Raw genomic sequence first — 18793 nt, forward strand, 5'->3', positions numbered from 1 at the left:
ACTCTACTTCTGGTTCCTGGCCCTTGCTGGGTAGGCAGGAGGGAGAAAGAAATAAAGGTCTCCTAAGAAAGGAGAGATTTGACAGTTTTAGTCATGGTGTGGGCTGCCCTCCCTGGTCTTATTTATTTATTTATTTATTTATTTATTTATTTATTTATCTATTTATTTATTTTAGAGCAGAGGAAAGGGCACAGGGAGAGGGAGAGAATCTCAAGCAGATTCCCCGCTGAGTGCAGAGCCTGACACAGGGCTCGATCTCACGACCCAGAGATCACAACCTGAGCTGAAACCAAAAGTCTGACACTTAACTGACTGTGCCACCCAGGCACCCCTCCCAGGTCTTTTTTAGAAAAACCTATCCTCCACTGTGATGAAGAGCAGGGTGATATCACCCTCAGGAGAGTCGGTTCCTGGGCACCACAAAAGCTGAGCTCCCCAAAGAGATCAGCATGTCCCCAACGGTCTGAAGTTTGCTGTATCAAGACAAATCAAGTCTGTCAGAGAGAGAAAGCAGCAGGAGAGGCTCCTTGCTGGAAATTAGATTAGACTGGAGAAGATTTAGTAAAGGCTCCCAGCCTGGGGATTGAGGACATGAGAGGAAAGGAGGCAGGGCACGAGGCTGGCTGTGGAAATGTCAATGAGAACCTGAAACACTGAGGGAAAAATCAGCTCAGCAGACACAGAACACCTTGGGGTCAGAGACCATTGAAGGGAGAGTTGTGAAAAACAAAGTAGTGCTTCTCTCCTTCTAGTGTCACATTGACCTGGTAGGATTCGGTCTTGTGAGAACTGACTACAGGTGATTCACCATGTAAAGTGGAAATTCTGGCTCAGGTTACAGGTGGAAGGGCTGGGATGGATGGAAGAAGCTAAAACTGAGACTTAGCTCTCCTGGGTATATGGCCACAAGTGACTTTGGCTCGGGAGGCGACCCCTTCCTTGCAGTGCCAGAGACCTCTCTCCTCCCCTAGATGTCAGTGTAAGTAGACACCACTGGGAAGAGGGAGCCTTCCCAGTAGAAGCACACATAGTAGGGAGACCATAATCCATAAAGAGTATCTCCCACCTTGCCAACAGGCATACAAGAAGGGAAGTGGGGAAAGAGCTTTTTTCCTCTGCCCTAATTTCTGACTTAGTCTGGCTCAGATGAGGGAGCTAAGGATAGACCTTGGTCTCTTGGTCCTGGACTTAGAGCATTAGCCTCCCTCTACCCTTTCTTACCCTCCTGTCTTACCTACATTCTCACTGCAAGTAGAGATGGAGGCGAATCTAGTCCTGCAGCTCCAACCATGTGTCTGTGAGCAGTAGAGCTGGGTGGTTACACTTCAATACTGGGTAACAGTTGTGCCCTTAAGAAAGAAGAGCAAACCATGAAATGCTTAGATATCATCACTTAACACCCCATTTCCCTGATGAGATGATCAAGACCCAAAATGGGAGAAAGGACCTCTCAAAGGTCACACAGGACTGATCAGATCTTCTAGGAGTCATTACCCAATATAGCCATATGTGGGTCACTTAAAAACACGTACCATAAAAAAACAAACAAACAAAAAACAACAAAAAACCATGTACCATAGAGTAATAGCTCAAATGCAGGCTTTTTTTTTTTCCTATGTGCCAATCTAGTCTATTTTTTAAAAAGCCAATTCTTTAAAAAAAAAAAAAAAAGATTTTATTTCTTCATGAGAGACACAGAGAGAGAGACAGAGACATAGGCAGAGAGAGAAGCAGGCTCCATGCAGGGAGCCCGATGTGGGACTTGATCCCAGGATTCTAGGATCACGCCCTGGGCCGAAGGCAGACTCAATCACTGAGCCATCCAGGCATCCCTAAAAGCCAATTCTTAAAGCAGTTTAAATATCCCCCTAATACTTTATGTCAAATAAAATTCTAACATGCCCATGAAGATAAATAGAGACTGCTCCCATGTAACTGTGTCTAGGTAGATGGTCACTTCTAGGCTCTAGATTTTGTAAAGCACATCAACATGGTCAGTAAGCGACAAGCTAACTATGGCAGGAAACTTCTGCCAACAAGGCCATACAGAGGAGGAACTAGGGAAATTCAGCTTGCAGAAGAAAATACTGAGGAGAACCATGGCAATGAGCTTCAGAAGGTGAAGGCTGAAGGTAGGAGAGGTGTGAGTCACATACGTATTGTTCCTCCGGGCAAAACTAGGACCTACACCTGCTACAGATCAGATTCAGATCAAAGGAAGAAAGAACTTTCAGGTTAGAATGGGATTTTCCTTCCTCTTCAGTCATCTTTGGAAATGACTGTCTTAGCTTTGGCTTCTGTAACAAAATACCATAGATTGGATGGCTTAACCAACATGCATCACTCACAGTTCCACAGACACAGAATGTCCAAGGTCAGGGTGCCAGCATGGTTGGGTTCTTGGTAAGGACCTGCTTCCTGGCTTATAGATGGCCACCTTCTTCCTATATCTTCACATGGCAGGAAGAGAGAGGTGGATCTCAAGTCTCTTACTCTTCTTATAAGGACATTAATTCCATCAAGAAATCCCACCCTCATCGGGCTCCCTGCATGGAGCCTGCTTCTCCCTCTGCCTGTGTCTCCACCTCTCTCTCTATGTGTCTATCATGAATAAATAAATAAATCTTTAAAAAAAAAAAAAAGGGGGATCCCTGGGTGGCTCAGTGGTTTGGCACCTGCCTTCAGCCCAGGGTGTGATCCTGGAGTCCCGGGATCGAGTCCCACGTCGGGCTCCCTGCATGGAGCCTGCTTCTCCCTCTGCCTGTGTCTCCACCTCTCTCTCTATGTGTCTATCATGAATAAATAAATAAATCTTTAAAAAAAAAAAAAAGAAAGAAAGAAATCCCACCCTCATGACCTAATCTAACCATAACTACCTCCCAAAGGCCTCATCTCTAAATACCATCACATTGGTGATCACGGTTTCAACATTTGAATTTGGGAAAGACACACATATTCAGTTCATAATAAGGGTCTTTGGTAAGATACAATTGATTAACAAGAGAATGGCCATTACCTCTGACAAAGCCAGAATCTCCTCAGAGACATCAAGGGACTGAGTGTCCTCTACAGTGAAGCCAGCATTCTCAGGAGGGCTGAAATATAGAAAAAACTGAAGGAGCCCATGGAGGAGAAGCCCATGGAAGTGAGAAAAGGGACTCCTGAATGCCTGGGTGTTGTGGTGTTTCTCAAGCAGTGGGAGCTAGTGGTTCAGCCTTAGCTGAGGGTATGCAGTACATGGGTTCTCTGGCTACCATGAGATTTTGGTGCTTCCTGTGTAGAGACCTAGGAGCCATTTTTCTAAGCACATAGAAGTAAAGCAAACTTACAGTTGTATCATGGGTTTTTTTGTTTTTGTGTGTGTGCACGCATATCATGGTTGCAGACCCAGCAGTCAATGGGACATGTGGGATCTTTTTGAACAGTATGGTTGCAGTGGCACATTTAGTGCCCTCAGCCCTCTCCGTTGGAATGCAGCAGAGAAGGACTCAGCTTCCATAAAGGCAGGACCACTGTTGAAGAAACTCCCAGGAATTTTGTTCTACAGTCTCTTCTACACATGTAAGTTCCCTGAAGCAGGACCATAGTTGTGTAGGTTGTCCACTGCACAACTCCCTGAGCCACCATTCCCAACCTGTGCAATTCTAACTGTCAGCTCTGTGTGAAGTCAGAGACCACAGAGAACCGAGGGGCCAACCCAAACCATTATTTCAAAAAGACTAATTGCCTTTGGGCACCTGGCTGGGTCAGTTGTTGGAATATGCGACTCTTGATCTTGGTGTGTTTGAGCCACACGTTGGGTGTAGAGATCACTTAAAGGTAAGATCTTTAACCATTGACGCCTCCACAGGTCCCAACCTATCCATGATTTGGGGTTACTGTCTGCCTCAAAAAGCAAAGTAGAGGGGTTGTCTTCTGGGAAGACAAGGTTTTCTCTGAAAAAGCCTCCTACAATGTTGGCTCTGGCATCTTCTGGGAGTAGGGAATGAAGGATTGAGGCCTCATGAGTTTGGGTTTTCAGCTTGAGGTAGAGAGAGAAGCCAGTGTTGGGTGTAATTAACCTCTGGATCTCATTACTGTTAACCCAGCCTGGGCTTCATGACAGTCATAGGAAGTGGATTCCTTAACAATAACATAATAATAATAATACAGTTTAAAGTAAAATCTTAAAACACACACACACACACACACACACACACACACGGAACCACTCATTGCCTTGAGGGGACAGTTCAGTTGACCTTTTCACAAACATTAGTAGGAGATTGACAGGATTCTAGCCACACAGCCAATGAAAGATGAGTGGCCCTCCCAGTCATTTCCCTACTGGAGATGACCTTTAGGAAAATCACAAAATGAGTGGTTCTTAAATTCTCATACTAAGTCAGATATTTTTATTATATTTTTCCCTTACATTGCTCAAAAGCAACTTAACCAGTATAATACACTGATGGAAAATGTTGCATATTAAATCCCAAAGTATAAGTTATAGGCTTAATTTTAGTCTAATGTCATTTGAAATGGGAAACCATAGTTGCAAATAGCCCTGAATATGATTAAACCCCAATGGGGGTTGGGAATAATGGAAACATGACAGACCCCTCACAACAGCTCGCTTTGCACAATAGGCTAAATGAAATTATGTACCTGACACACGGCGTGTTTTCTGAGAACTGAAAATGCACTTAACATCTCTGCAGTTGATATGCCAGGTATATTTTTTTTCCTATGGAGAAGAACATTAAAATTTTAAATTATTTATATGTCTTTTTAAGTTGCTGGGAAAAACTGTGATTTGCCAGTACTCCTTAGTGGAAAATCTAGGACTCTCCTGAGAAGGGACCCCCTGCCTTCATAGGTGAAATTCAGAAATTTGGAAAAGAATAACAAATTGGCCAGGATGTTGGGAAGGAGAAAGGTGGATGTGGCCAGAGTCATAGAACTGGGCTTTATTTATTTTGTATTTATTTAAAGATTTAATTTATTTATTCATGAGAGACACAGAGCGAGAGGCAGAGAGAGAGAGGGAGAAGCAGGCTCCCCACGGGGAGCCTGATGTGGAACTTGATCCCAGGACCCCAGGATCACGCCATGAGCCAAAGGCAGATGCTCAACCACTGAGCCATCCAGGTGCCCCAGAACTGGGCTTTAAATAAGAAAGAATTCCCTGGTTTTCAGAGAAACTTGGGGTGGGGATTCCTTCAGTCACTGAGAGCTCAACAGTGTACTTTATTCTGGCCTCTCTGGGTAAGAATAGAAGGAAGTAGAAAGTGTGGGCAGAGGTGTCTTGAAGACAGTATTTTTTCCTTTTTTTTTTTTTTAAGATTTATTTATTTATTCATGAGAGACAGAGAGAGAGAGAGAGAGAGAGGCAGAGACACAGGCAGAGGGAGAAGCAGGCTCCATGTAGGGAGCCCGACGCGGGACTTGATCCTAGGACCCTGGGATCATGCCCTGAGCCAAAGGAAGATGCCCAACCACTGAGCCACCCAGGCATCCCAACAGTATTTTTTCCCATAGAAAAATTCATTTTTGATCCCACTACTCCGGCTCACTGACTTACTTCCCTTTATTGCAAAACCTCTCAAAAATTCACTATTCCCTGTTGAAACCTCTCAGGGTTGGGCTTTTGTGTCTGCTCATTCACACAGCCATGTTCGCCAAGGTCACAAAAGGCCCTAAAAGCAAATGTAATGGTCAGTTTTTGTGCTCATCTCACTAGGGCCTCTTAGCTCTATTAGACATGACTGATCATGCTTTCCTCCCTAAAATACTTTCTTCTGGGACCCCACCCTCCCCTAGTTTTCTTCTATTTTATTACCTGTCCTTAAGTATGTCCAACATTAGACTTTTAATATCTATCACCCAAGTTTGTTCTGGCCACTTACCAGTTAATACTTAGGCCAAAAATCTTGTGATCGGCTTCAACTTTTTTTTTAAGTACCCCACAACCAGTCCTCAGGCAAGGCCTTCAAATCTGCCTTCAAAATATAATAGAATTTAACCTCTTTAAAAAAAAAAGATTTTATTTATTTATTCATGAGAGACACAGAGAGAGAGAGACAGAGACATAAGCAGAGGGAGAAGCAGGCTCCCCAGAGGGAGCCCAATGTGGGACTCAATCCCAGGACCCTGAGATCATGACCTGAGCAGAAGGCAGACACTCATCCATGATGAGCTCAAACCACCCACGTGCCCCAGAATCTAACCTTTGCTCACCATCTCCACTATTTCCCTGGTTCCAATTGTCCACCCTCCCTCCCCCATGATCCCAATAACCTCCAAACTGCATTCTGCTTCTGCTTCCTCTGGGCCTCACAGACTATCCTTAACACACCAGCCCCAGGGAGCTAGTGAGTTTGTTCACATTTAAGTCAGATCCAGACTTGCATTCTTTCTCTACTATCCTGCTGCCCTCTTCCTTCCAAGAAGGTCATGGTCACATCTAGGTCGGGAACAGGAAAAGGATTGGTGAAGTTAGGATTTGAGTCAAGCTTGAATAACAAATAGCATTCAAATGAGTTTAGTGGGGGACAGTGCACTCTGGGGAATGCCAAAGGTGGAGTCCCCAACGCAGCAAGGCTTACATGTATTCAGAGATTGGAGAAGGGCCCAGTGGGGTGGACAGCCAACAGTCATGCTAGGGAGTGCCTGGAAAGATAGGTGGAAGGCCTTGAATGTCACTCTCAGGAGTTTGGCCTTTATCCTGCATTTTCCAGGAGGCTTGGGCATATGGGGAGTGGGAGCAACTATGAAATTCACTTAGCATAGTTATCTCAGCTGCCTGCCAAGTAGTCTATTTAGTCCAATTCACAGGCAGAGCTTTGTTGAGCATTGAGAAGTCACTTGCTCCATGTGAATCCAATCACCACGGCAGGTACACCTCAAAGAGGGAACACACAGCCGCCTCTGAAAAGCCTGCCCCGCACTCTGGCAACTCAATTCATGAATATGCTTTTCCGACGTCTGACACTGCTGCTTAGCAAAGATATTATGGGACAAATCCTTGATTTGACCTTTTGTATCTCTATCCATCCCACTGTGCTAAAAGCAATTATGTGCATCTTGTGTGTGGCTGTTGGAATGGGGAGTCACTTAGCGACGGGTCCCTTTCACACTCCAACTGTCCTCTCGCTCATTCCTTACCCCCACCTCGCCAGGGCCTGCACAGCAGGCCACCTCCACTGCTTGGCAGAGTCAAAATGGCATTAAGGGGAGGCAAGTAGGATGTAAACAGGTGGAAACAGTTCCTGTCATGGCAATTAGCCTTCCCCTTGGCCAGGCACAGCCATGGATGAAAAATGGGGCTGCAAGGGGACAGGGAGGAGAAAGCTGGCAGGCGAGCAGGGGGCACAAGAGGGCTGAACTCACGGTCAAAGGCATAGCCAACTATCTACAAAAGCTTCCTACAAAACAAAGCAATCCTAGTGTCAGTGTGAATGGTAACGGTCTCTGTCTAGGGTGATCTGTCTCTTCTTTGCCTGTAGTAGATTTATGTGTGCTCGTGTCTGTGATGAAATATGTGTGCAGGTATCGACGTCGGCACGTGTCGAGAATGCACAATTGTGTCTGTGCGTGTCTGCATGTTGTTGTGTGCGTTCCAATGCCTGCATGAACGCCTGTGTGTTTTCTGTGTGTGTAGATGAATAGGTTGTGGATGCCCAGGAGGACACACATTGGGGTACCCGTCTGTGTGTGTCTGAGGATGTGTATGTGGAATGTGCGTATATGCACGGCTGTGTGCACGTCATTTCTGGATATGGTATATTCCTCTAGGTATACGTGTGTGGAGGTACTTGTGGGCACGTATGAAAAAGGGCTGAGTGGGGAAGAGCTCCCCTCTCCTTCTCTCTAATGACTGTAGAGGCCATTCTAATCCTGGCCAGAGAGCAGAGCCCTGAGGTTACTAAATTGTCAAAGGGTTTGGTTCTTCAGGAACTTGTACCCTTGACTCAGTTCTCCAAGTCCCCCAATCTCCAGCCCTAAATGTAGTGGAAAGACAGACCCCAGAGCTAGGGACGATGTCCAGGAAGACACACCGGGAGACAGTTAAAATGCTGGAGGTAAGACTCGGAGGAATTGGGAGAAGATCAAGGATCTTTTCTGAGCTTTTGTATATAAATAATTTATAGTGGAAAAGTGAGCCGGCCTCTTGGGCGGGAGGTAGATGCAGACAATGAAATAATGGTGAGTAAAGTGATCTGCTCCCAGGCCAGGCTCACCCCTGATTGAGCTGAGAAGAGACTGGGGGAGAGGAAATCAAACTGGCAGGTGTGGGAGGGTTAGCAGAGCTGACCTGGACCATCTGTGCCGTCTGCAAGGGCGCTTACCTCCCAGGTACGTTCACCGGATGCTGCCGCCGTTGACTTGGGAAACGATGGCAGAAAGGAGAGAATTAGTAACACCTGCCATCAGAACTATTTGTTATTGTCTAAAAAACCTCCCAAGCACAGCAGATTTTACTGCAGTTGGCAGCTTCCTGCCGCTCCAACTTCCTATCAGCAGCGTGTGACCCGGCACGACCTTGCCACCCATTCCAGAGCCTCTTTGGGCCTTTCACATTATTTGCAAGGTAGGGAGGGGTTATGAAACCCCAGGGCTAGGTTATCTGCTTTTAAAATCATCCAAGAGACTCTGCTCAGACCTTTTATGATTACTCATTGACTGCTCATTGTACGTAAACTAAGAATAGAGATTGAAAACAAAATAAAAATTATCCATGAGGATACAAACTGTGGTAACCAACAGTTAACATTCGTTCGGATGGATATCTGCCCAGGCTTTTTTCATATATGACGTTTTATAACTTATTTTCTCCCTCATTAATATGTCTTAGATATCTTTTCATGTCAACAAAAATTTGTACCATTTTATTTTTTTTCCAAGTTTGTATTTAAATTCCAGTTAGTTAACATACAGTGCAATATTAGTTCCAGGAGTAAAATTTAGTGATTCAACACTTCCATACAATACCAGGTGCTGGGCAGCCCTGGTGGCTCAGTGGGTTAGCTCCGCCTTCAGCCCAGGGCCAGATCCTGGAGACCTGGGATCGAGTCCCACGTTGGGATCCCTGCATGGAGCCTGCTTCTCCCTCTGCCTCTCTCTCTCCCTCTCTGTTTGTCTGTCATGAATAAATAAATAAAACTTAAAAAAAAAATACCAGGTGCTCATCACAAGTGCCCTCCTTAATCCCCAACAACTATTTCACCCATCCCTACCCCCACCTCGCCTCTGATAAACCTGTTTGTTCTCTATAGTTAAGAATGTGAAAAAAAAAAAAAAAAAAAAAAGAATGTGTTTCCTGGTTTGCCTCCTCCCCCCTCATATTAATTTGTTTTGTTTCTTAAATTTCACATATGAGTGAGATCATATGGTATCTGTCTTTTCTGACTTATTTCACTTAGCATTATACTCTCTAGCCCCATCCATGTCACTGCAAATGGCAAGATTTCATTCTTTGTATGGCTGAGTAATATTCCATTGTACATATATACCATCTCTTCTTTATCCATTCATCAGTTGATGGACACTTGGGCTGTTTCCATAATTAGGCCATTGTTGATAATGCTGCTGCTGTAAACATTGGTGTGCGTGTGCCCCTTTGAATTAGTTTTTTTGTATTCTTTGCGTAAATACCTGGTAGTGCAATTGCTGGATCATAGGGTAGTTCTATTTTTAACTTTCTGAGGTAACCACCATTCTGTTTCCCAGAGTGGCTGCACCAGTTTGCATTCCTACCAACAGTAAAATCTATACCCTTCTAAATTGCTCCAAATTTCTCATTGCATGGACATCATAATTTACTTGACCAATCTTCATTCATTGCATATTTAAGTTTTTCTTTTTTCTTTTTCTTTTTAGTTCAGATTAAAAATTTGAGTTAATGATAGTAAGTTTTAAAAAAGAAAAGGTCTTTCATGGTCTCTTATGTGGTGCTGATAGGAAAGGTGACATTAAAAGCAAAGAGTTGGGGATCCCTGGGTGGCTCAGCAGTTTAACACCTGCCTTCGGCCGGGGCTTGATCCTGGAGACCCGGGATCGAGTTCCACGTTGGGCTCCCTGCATGGAGCCGCTTCTCCCTCTGCCTGCGTCCCTATCTCTCTGTCTCTCTGTCTCTCTGTCTCTCTCTTTGTGTGTCTCATGAATAAATAAATAAATCTTTAAAAAAAAAAAAAGGCAGTGAGTTTGACCCTGGGGTTTCACTCCTCCCTCCCCACCTTGAGAATAAGCTGAGGAGGCTCAAAGGTGACAGGGGAAGGGTAATAAAATCATGTAGCTCCCACTCTGCTGGCTGGCACCTGGCGATGAAGGGGCTGCCAGTCACCAGGAAATCTGTGGTGTTTGGAGGGCTTTCTGGAGTGATGCATGTTACTTGATTATAGGCTCTGCTAGTTTTCTCTGGGAAGCAGCTTTCCTGCTCAGGACCAGACAAAAAAGTAGCACCATTGGGAGGTGGGCAGGGGGTGGGGGTGACTGGGTGATGGGCACTGAGGGGGGTGCTTGATGGGATGAGCACTGGGTGTTATGCTATATGTTGGCAAATTGAACTCCAGTAAAAAAAAATAAAGATATGAAAAGTAAAAAAATATATATTATGAACAAGGGGTAGTGGAAGGGGAGGTGGGAGGGGAATGGAGTGACTGGGTGATGGGCACTGAGGGGGGCACTTGACGGGATGAGCACTGGGTGTTATACTATATGTTGGCAAATCGAATTCCAATAAAAAATATGCAAAAAAAAAAGAAAAAATATTGTGGCTGAAACAAAGCATATTTGTAACTTCATGCAATTCACGCATGCAGTCTGTGAACTGTAAGTAAAGCAGAGAAATTGCAGAAAAAAAAGAAAGCAGCACCATCAAACCCCCTACAGTAAACAACCACTCTCTGCCCTCAGCCCTTCCAGACAACATAGAGGGACAGAACAGAGAGCAGAGAATTCCAGCAAACTTGCTTGGCAAAGAGTTGGATGTAGAGGTTTTTTTCCTCCCCTATTCTGCATTTTCTGCATTACCCACTCTGGCTTTTTTTTTTTTTTAAGATTTTATCTATTTATTCATAAAAGACACAGAGAGAGAAGCAGAAACATAGGCAGAGGGAGAAGCAGGCTCCCTGATGTGGTACTCGATTCCAGAACCCCAGGATCATAATCTGAGCCAAAGATTATGTCAAATCTGACACTCAACCACTGAGCCACCCAGGTGCCCCACTCACTCTGTTTTTACCTCTAGGGATCTTCTAAAAGTTTGCTTTGCCTGCTTCTCCCAAATTAGAGTTCTTTGCAATCAATTCTGGTAAATCAGTGTACTCATTCATTTATTCCATATACATTTACTGAACAACTATGTGCCATTCATTGTGCTGGCACTTGAGAACCTGAGGGTAAGTAAAACACCATCTTTGTTTTTAGGTATTTCCTGGACAGAACCGGGAGGCAAAGAGATATGAAGCCTGAATCATAGCTCTCTCTCTTCCAGAGCCAGGTGAATGCCTCCTCTCTCCATCAGTACCCCCAGGCAGGGGGGGCTTCCCCATCTTGACTCCCACATCCCAGCCATTTTAAGGACTGAGAATCTCTCAAGGCCAGGGACTGCATCCTACTTACTTACCCCCATGTGCCCAATACCAGATCCCATGTCGGACACACAGCACAGAAGATGCTAATGAGTCCTGCATTGGAGAACACAACGTGGGAACCACCACCAGTCCCATTGGATCATCATTCCCATCATCTGCACTGATGACCAACACCCTCCACTCCTGCTAAGGACCTCAGCCAAGGCTGTGGGCTCTGAAACCAGAATGTGTGGGTTCAAATCCCTTCTCCTCCATTTACTAGTGCAAACCTGGCTTGGTCACCTAACACCTCTGTGCCTCAGTGTCCTCACTTGTGAAGTGGGAGTAAGAATAGGACCTATCTTATCACAGGGCATGGTGAGGATTTGTTGATTCATATTTGTATAGCACCAAAACCAGGAGTGAGCACTTTGTAAGCTCTCAAAAATGGCCAGCTGTGACTATTACCATGATTATTACCTCAAATGGAAAGAAGTGAGCCTTTCAATCAGCCTTGGCTTCTTGTAATTATATCTCTTTTAACTCTTCAAAAGAGCTCTGCTCTTTTGAGTTCCTCTCTTCCTCTCCCCAGAGACCTGGAGCATGCCTCCCTGGAAGCTATTAAGCATAGCATGACCTGTGCTGCCTACATTACTCAAGGCAGAGTGCCTGGCCTTCATTACTCTCCTGCATCAGACAGAGTTCTTGGCTTCTCTTAAGCACTTGTCTCAGGGATTTTTTTTTTAATTTTTAAAAAAGATTTTATTCATTTGAGAGAGAGAGATTGCAAGCAAGGGGGAGGGATAAAGGGAGAAGCAGACTCCCCACTGAGCAGGGAGCCTGGTGCAGGGTTCAATCCCAAGACCCTGGAATCGTGACCTGAGCCAAAGGCAGATGCTTAACCAGCTGAGCCACCCAGGTGCCCCTTTTCTCAGGGATTAAAGGACAGTCTTTGTTTTCCCATCTTTGCACAATTAGGAATTTGACCATTGGCTCTAAGATCACCTTTATAATTTTCCTGGAAAATAGGACCCTGGAACCCCTATTCATGCTAATACAGTGTTAGTGGCTTACGGTGATATCTAGAGCTTCTGAGGTGGGCACATAGACTTCCAGGAACACTAGCGTATTGTCTCCCATCAAGAGAAAATGACATGTATTCTGAGTTGTACATCTAGGTTTGGGAGTCTGTACAGAATTATTCACATCCTCAGAGTCCTTTGTGATCTATAGCATGCTTTTTAGCAGGGACTTCTCTGGAATTAGAAAAACTGCATGGAGCTCCAGCAAGTCAGGTCCTTGACAATATGTGAAGGAAGAGAAATCTGTCCCTGGTACTCCCATCTGCCCATTCAGGCCCCACTTATTGATTCATCCAATATTCCTTGAGTAACTACAAGGTGACAGGTATTTCTGGTGCTGGGATAGTAAAAAGTCCAACATGAAACCTGAGCCATGGAGTTCACAGTCAACCAGGTATATGGACAATAAATGATTGTATAATACAGTGCATTCATGCTATGATAAGGAAGGCACAAGGAGTCATGGGGATACATGGCAGGGGCACCAAGCCAAGACTGAGATGAGTAGAAAGGCCTCCTGGAGGAAGAGATGTCTGAACTGGCATTTGGAGGATGAATAGCAGTTAGGCAGCCAAAGGAGTATGTACTGTATGTCAAAAGGCCAGAAAGCAGAAGAGAGCAGGGAATGATGAAGGGAGTGAAGGATGTTGGGTGTTGCCACATAGTAGCATTACAAAGGCAAGAGTGATGAGAGAAGAAACTGGGGAGGCAGGCAGGGACCAAATCCCAATGGGTATCTTAAGCCAAGGTAAGGAGTTGCGCTGTATTCCCTATCCTCTAGCACTTGTCCTATGTCCAATTTCTCCTGATTCCCTGTTGTTAGATCTGCTGATGAGGCTTAATACTCATGGGGGAGGCGAGGACAGGGTGTATATCATTTTAGAAGGGACCTCAGAGGAGAAATAAAAATTATGTCTAAGAGAATGAAGCTATCATGGCCGTCAGTGGGATGGACATTTTGGAAGTGAGGAATCCTGCCTAACTCCTCTTTAAGTATCAATGCGTAGTAGCTGCCTGCTTCTGAAACTCAGGGAATGTGTTCTTTCATTTTTCATAAGAATCAAGTAGATCAATTTTTGCTCCATAATTTTGTGCACTGTGTCAAGGGAGAAGCCAGTGAGTATGTAGGAGTGTGTAGGAGCAGTTAATACAGACTTAAGTGAGGTGACATGTGTGAAAGAGCCTAGCTGAATGTGGACATTAAAGAAATATTTGTGGGCTCCTGGGTGGCTCAGTCAGTTAGGCATCTGCCTTCTACTCAAGTCATGATCTCAGGGTCCTAGGATCAAGCCTTGTCTGCTCATGCTCTCACTATCTCTCTCAAATAAATAAAATATTTTTTTATTTTTTAAAATATTTTATTTATTTATTCATGAGAGACACAGAGAGAAGCAGAGACATAGGCAGATGAAGAAGCAGACTCCTCACCGGGAGCCCAATGTGGGACTCGGTCCCCAGACCCGGGATCACGCCCTGAGCCGAAGGCAGACATTCAACCGCTAAGCCACCCAGGTATCCCCCCCCCTTTTTTTTTTTTTTTAAGAAATATTTGCTTGAATAGGGACCTCTGGGTGGCTCAGTGGTTGAGCATCTGCCTTTGGCTCAGGGCGTGATCCTGGAGTCCCAGGATTGAGTCCCACATCAGGCTCTCTGCAGGGAGCCTGCTTCTCCCTTTGCCTGTGTCTCTGCCTCCCTCTCTGTGTTTCTCATGAATAAATAAATAAATCTTAAAAAAAAGAAATATTTGCTTGAATTAATAAATAAATATTTGCTGGACTTCCTGATGCCCTTTCAACAAACCATCCTCAGATGCTCACCCTTCCTGAGTGCCTGGCATAATATGCAGTGGGTGGTGCAAAGAAGTAGAGAATCAAGGAGCATGTGGTCCAGCTCAGGAGTTCAGGCATCTCCACTGTTGATGCTCATGGCTGCAAATGCCCATGGTGGAACATGGTGATGTTAAAGCCTAACAAATGGATGGCTGAGACCACCAGAGCTTCAGGAGCTCTCTTCTGGAGTGTTTGCTGGAGGAGACAGGACTTGAATAGGGCCAGAAGGAGAGTATCTAACTAGGAAGAGAAGACAGGAACCAGGGATGTTTTGCCAAGAGTTGGGAGGAGTAGGGGGGAAATGGAGGTGAGATGGGCCTAGAGTCCACAAAGTCATGCACAGAAAATGCAAACCTACCAACAATGGCTAAATACTACAGTCAGCTGGACGGGGGCTGGAACCCTGCAGTCACCTCTTATAAGCTGGGTGAATCTGGATAAGCTACTTACCTACTCTGAGTCTCAGTTTTCCTCATCTTTAAACTCAGATGAGTAAGAACCCAGCTAACATGAGGAGCAACTGGCATAAACCATTCACCGCCAAGGTTAAGAGCAAGGGTTTAGGGGTCGGACAGGATTGGTTTCCTGTCACACCTGGCAAGCGACTGCTGGTGTGGATTTGGGTAAATTAGTCTCTCTAGGGTCAGTAATGGAGATTTTTGTGGTAGCACCATGTCAAAGATCTGTCCAGAAGAACAAGTGAGATAACACAGGGAAAGGACACAGTGCTTGGCACCTCCAGCACGATTGGGTGCTCATTACTAGATAACAAGGTGAGAGGAATACATCTGCAGAAGGAGAGGAATGTGAAATCAGTGTGGGGCAACTTCACCAATCGTTCTCCATACTGGAGGATGTAAGCCTCGAGACTTCTTTCCTTCCCTCCCGGTGACCAGTGGTCAGAGGCCGCCTTAAGCAAAACCACACGATCTACCTGGAACTGGAGCAATGTGGGAGCTGCTGCCAAGTGCCCCTAGAGCCTGCCAAAGGCAGACGTTTCCATGACCGCCAGAACAACAAGGCCCCCAGATTGACATCTGAGTGCTACCATCTGTGTTTCAAAGGACAGGAGGAAAATACTCTAATTAATCAGCTGGAAGAGGGCTGAATGGGAATGCATATGCATGGGTGTGGCAGGCAGTGTTGAGTAAAAGGAGTCAAGAAAGAACAGGTCACATCAAGATTCATTAAGCTTTATTAACCTGGATGATGGTAAGGAGTCAATATTGGCTGCTAGTGTAAAGTTTTGCTGTGGATCAAAATCCAAAGTGCAAAAGAATTGTTTGATGTTTTCCATCACAAGACAGCTCATTGGTGTGTAGGCTTTTGCCCCTTGAGGCAAAGATTATATAGAGCAAGTGAATTTGAAAGGAGAAATTTATTTCCACCCCTCCCCACCACCACCACCACTGGGGTAGGGAAGGAGGGGTTACATCAGGTCTGACTAGGTTGGAGGGAGCCTGTCACACAGGAAATGGAACACCTGACAACCAGGGCCCAGGCCCCAGCCTGCTCTGAAGTGTCCCTATTCTGGGGCCTTAATGTCCCTCACTGCCATTTCTACCTCCTACCTAAGAAGGATCTTTTAGGACATACTTGTTTAGGTTTGTTCTTTTTCACTCTAAATTGTTGAGTGCCTTCTAATGAGCTCATGTTACATTCAGTTTTCACATGCTGCTGGGGAAGGCAGACATGTACAGATAACATATACTCCAAGTAATCATTGTTTTAGGGGCAGAATGAGCACAGTGCGATTGTTGCTTAGAGGGGAAACCAGAATGAACATTCTAAAGTGCAGTGCTGACACCCCTGCCTCTCTTCGCCTTGCATCCATCCCTGGAGGGCACAGCAAGGGTCAACATGGAGAGAGTACCCCCTCCAGATGGGTCTGGGGGTACTTGGTACCCCCATGCTCAGCAACATAGCCTTGGTTAAATGTTTCCATCAATAATCCAGAAACCACAGCTGCTGTGGGCACACCTGTGTGCTAGATGTTTTCGTGTAGGGAGTATGGTAGGTAAAGAAGACGTGGGAACTGCCTTCAATAGGTTCATAACCTAATTAAAGAAGTAAAAAGTAGGATAGCAAGCAGATGTGGTGGAAAAGGGTTTTGTTTCTGTTCTCTCTTTCTCTCTTTTTCTTGGAGTCGGGCGCCTCCTGGGGTGGGATGACAGAGGAAGGCCGACTCTTCTAGCGTGACTGGGTACAGACTTACAGGCTGTGCACTATAGAATTTGAAGGGGAGCCATTCATATAGACAGTGAGTGACCCTACTGGAAGAGTCCTGGGTGGTGTGAAAGGTGAAATAATTTCAGAGATCTCATGCCGTGAAGGCAGCCCACTATTAAGTTCTTCTTCCCTGGTCCCATTCTCCACTTGCCAGGATCTAGTGCCCTTTAGAGCAGTGTTATTCAATAGAACTTTGTGTGATAATGGTGATGTTCTTTATCTGTGTCAGTCCATGCAGAGGTCATTAACCACATGTGCCAGTTGGACACTTGAAATGTTGCCAGTGCCACTGAGGAATTGGATTTTAAATGTTATTTAATTGTAATTAATAATTTAAGTAGCTACATATGGCTAGTGGCTAGTATTGGAGAGCACAGCTCTAGAGTGAAGAAAGATAACCTAAAAAAAAAAAAAGAATAGATAACCTAACAAGAAGTAAGGCCCCTGAGATGAGAGCAAAATGGTGAAGGGGTTGTTGAAGAGGAAGAAGACATAGACAATTTAAGGGTGAAGTTTCTCTTCCAACTGTGAGGGGAGCAGACATTTAAATGAGGCCAAGAGCACTGATGAAAAAAAAAGTGGCCAGTCATATAGTATATGACTTTATTTATATGAAATATCCAGAATGGGGAAACTCATAGAGTTAAAAAGCTGATTAATGGAGATATGAGGGAATGGGGAATGACTGCCTAATGGATCCAGAGTTTCCCTTTGGGGCAAGGAAATGTTTGGAACTAGACAGAGATAGTGATTGTATGACACTGTGAATATACCAGGTGCCGCTGAATTGTACACTTTGAAACTGGTTAATTTTATGGCATGTAATTTTACCATAGTTGAACGAGAACCCAACTGGTGGCAGTGGAAGGGGAGCTGGTACTACTCACAAAAATATATGAACACTCCCATGTCTCTAGCACTCCTTGTGATCTCTCAAGAGGTGGAATGTAGGATATACACCCAAAATAAAGCACTTTTGTACATGCTTCAGGAGTCTGTGTGAATTTGGTGTGTGATAACTAACATGTGAGATCACTTGGAATAAGAGCTGTCCTATCTGGGACAGAAATGCATGCTGGTCTGATCAAGGAGTATAGTTAGGAATGACCGAGGACGAGACCATGGGGTGGGAGGGGATGTTACCAAGATAGCTTGGAAGGTTAAACCCTCAGTTATTCATTTGCTTTGATTTAGTCATGGGGTTGTATTAGGGATTATAAATTTGAGAGTTTGAAAGGACCCCAAATGATCATCTTCCTCTTCCCTTAGGCACTACCACCCTCCATGTGAAGGTGACCCGATGACCCAGACTGGTGATTATAGAAGTAGTAGTCATAGCAATGGCTCCCATTTATGGAGGGTTTACTTTGTGTGCACAGCACTGTGCTAAGCGTATCACACATATATTTCATTCTCTCCATAACCCTATGAAGTATGCATCAGTTCTGTTTCAGAGATGAGAAAGCAGGTCCAGAGCACACATTCAAACCAGAAAGCATCAGAGCCAGGATTCAAACCTACAAATATCTGACCCCAAAGCCTATTCTTATAACTACTACTCTACATGGCTTCTGATACACTGTATCTACTTCACTGTGCTTCTTATCATCATCCCTTGGCCATGTGTTCTGCATTTCCTCTGCCATAACTTTACTTCCTCTCTTCATCTCTCACATACTATTTATCCTTCAAAGCCCAGTTCAAGCTCAGTCTCCATGAAGACTTCCCTTGTCCTTTTAGATCAGAATGGTCTCTCTCACCTCTAGATTCCTGTAGCACTTAAAAAAATATTTTTGATAAACTATTGTTTTTAACTGCTAAAAGTGTTAAAAATTTTAGTGTATAGTTCAAAGAATTTTTTATATGTATTTTATAGCCATTAGATCAAGATATCAAACATTTCTAGCACTCAGAAGATTCCCTTGTGCTTTCACCCAGTCCATACACTCCAGTAGCCTTCTATTACCATCCACAAATTTTGCCTGTACTTAAAATGTTTATGAACAGGTCACATAGTATCTGTACCTGGCTTCCTCATCCTGTGATATTCACCTATGATGTTCATCACACTGTTGTTTATCCAGTATTTTAATATTTT

At 44.6% G+C, this 18793-nt stretch overlaps 1 long non-coding RNA gene across 2 annotated transcripts; it reads right to left on the reverse strand.

The window, feature by feature from the left end:
• Positions 1–313: 313 nt before the first annotated feature.
• LOC121490722 lies at positions 314–8394 on the reverse strand. Of its 2 annotated transcripts, none has more exons than XR_005987755.1 (7): positions 8331–8394; positions 6588–6651; positions 5889–5977; positions 5564–5678; positions 4648–4726; positions 3017–3095; positions 314–1349 (listed from the first exon to the last, which is right to left on the reverse strand). It is a non-coding gene; the product is annotated as an uncharacterized LOC121490722 (long non-coding RNA). The 2 variants fall into 2 exon arrangements; XR_005987754.1 differs by having other exon boundaries at positions 5889–5981.
• Positions 8395–18793: the final 10399 nt, after the last annotated feature.

The sequence above is a fragment of the Vulpes lagopus genome, chromosome 5, assembly GCF_018345385.1.
Source record: "Vulpes lagopus strain Blue_001 chromosome 5, ASM1834538v1, whole genome shotgun sequence".
Lineage (NCBI taxonomy): Eukaryota > Metazoa > Chordata > Mammalia > Carnivora > Canidae > Vulpes > Vulpes lagopus.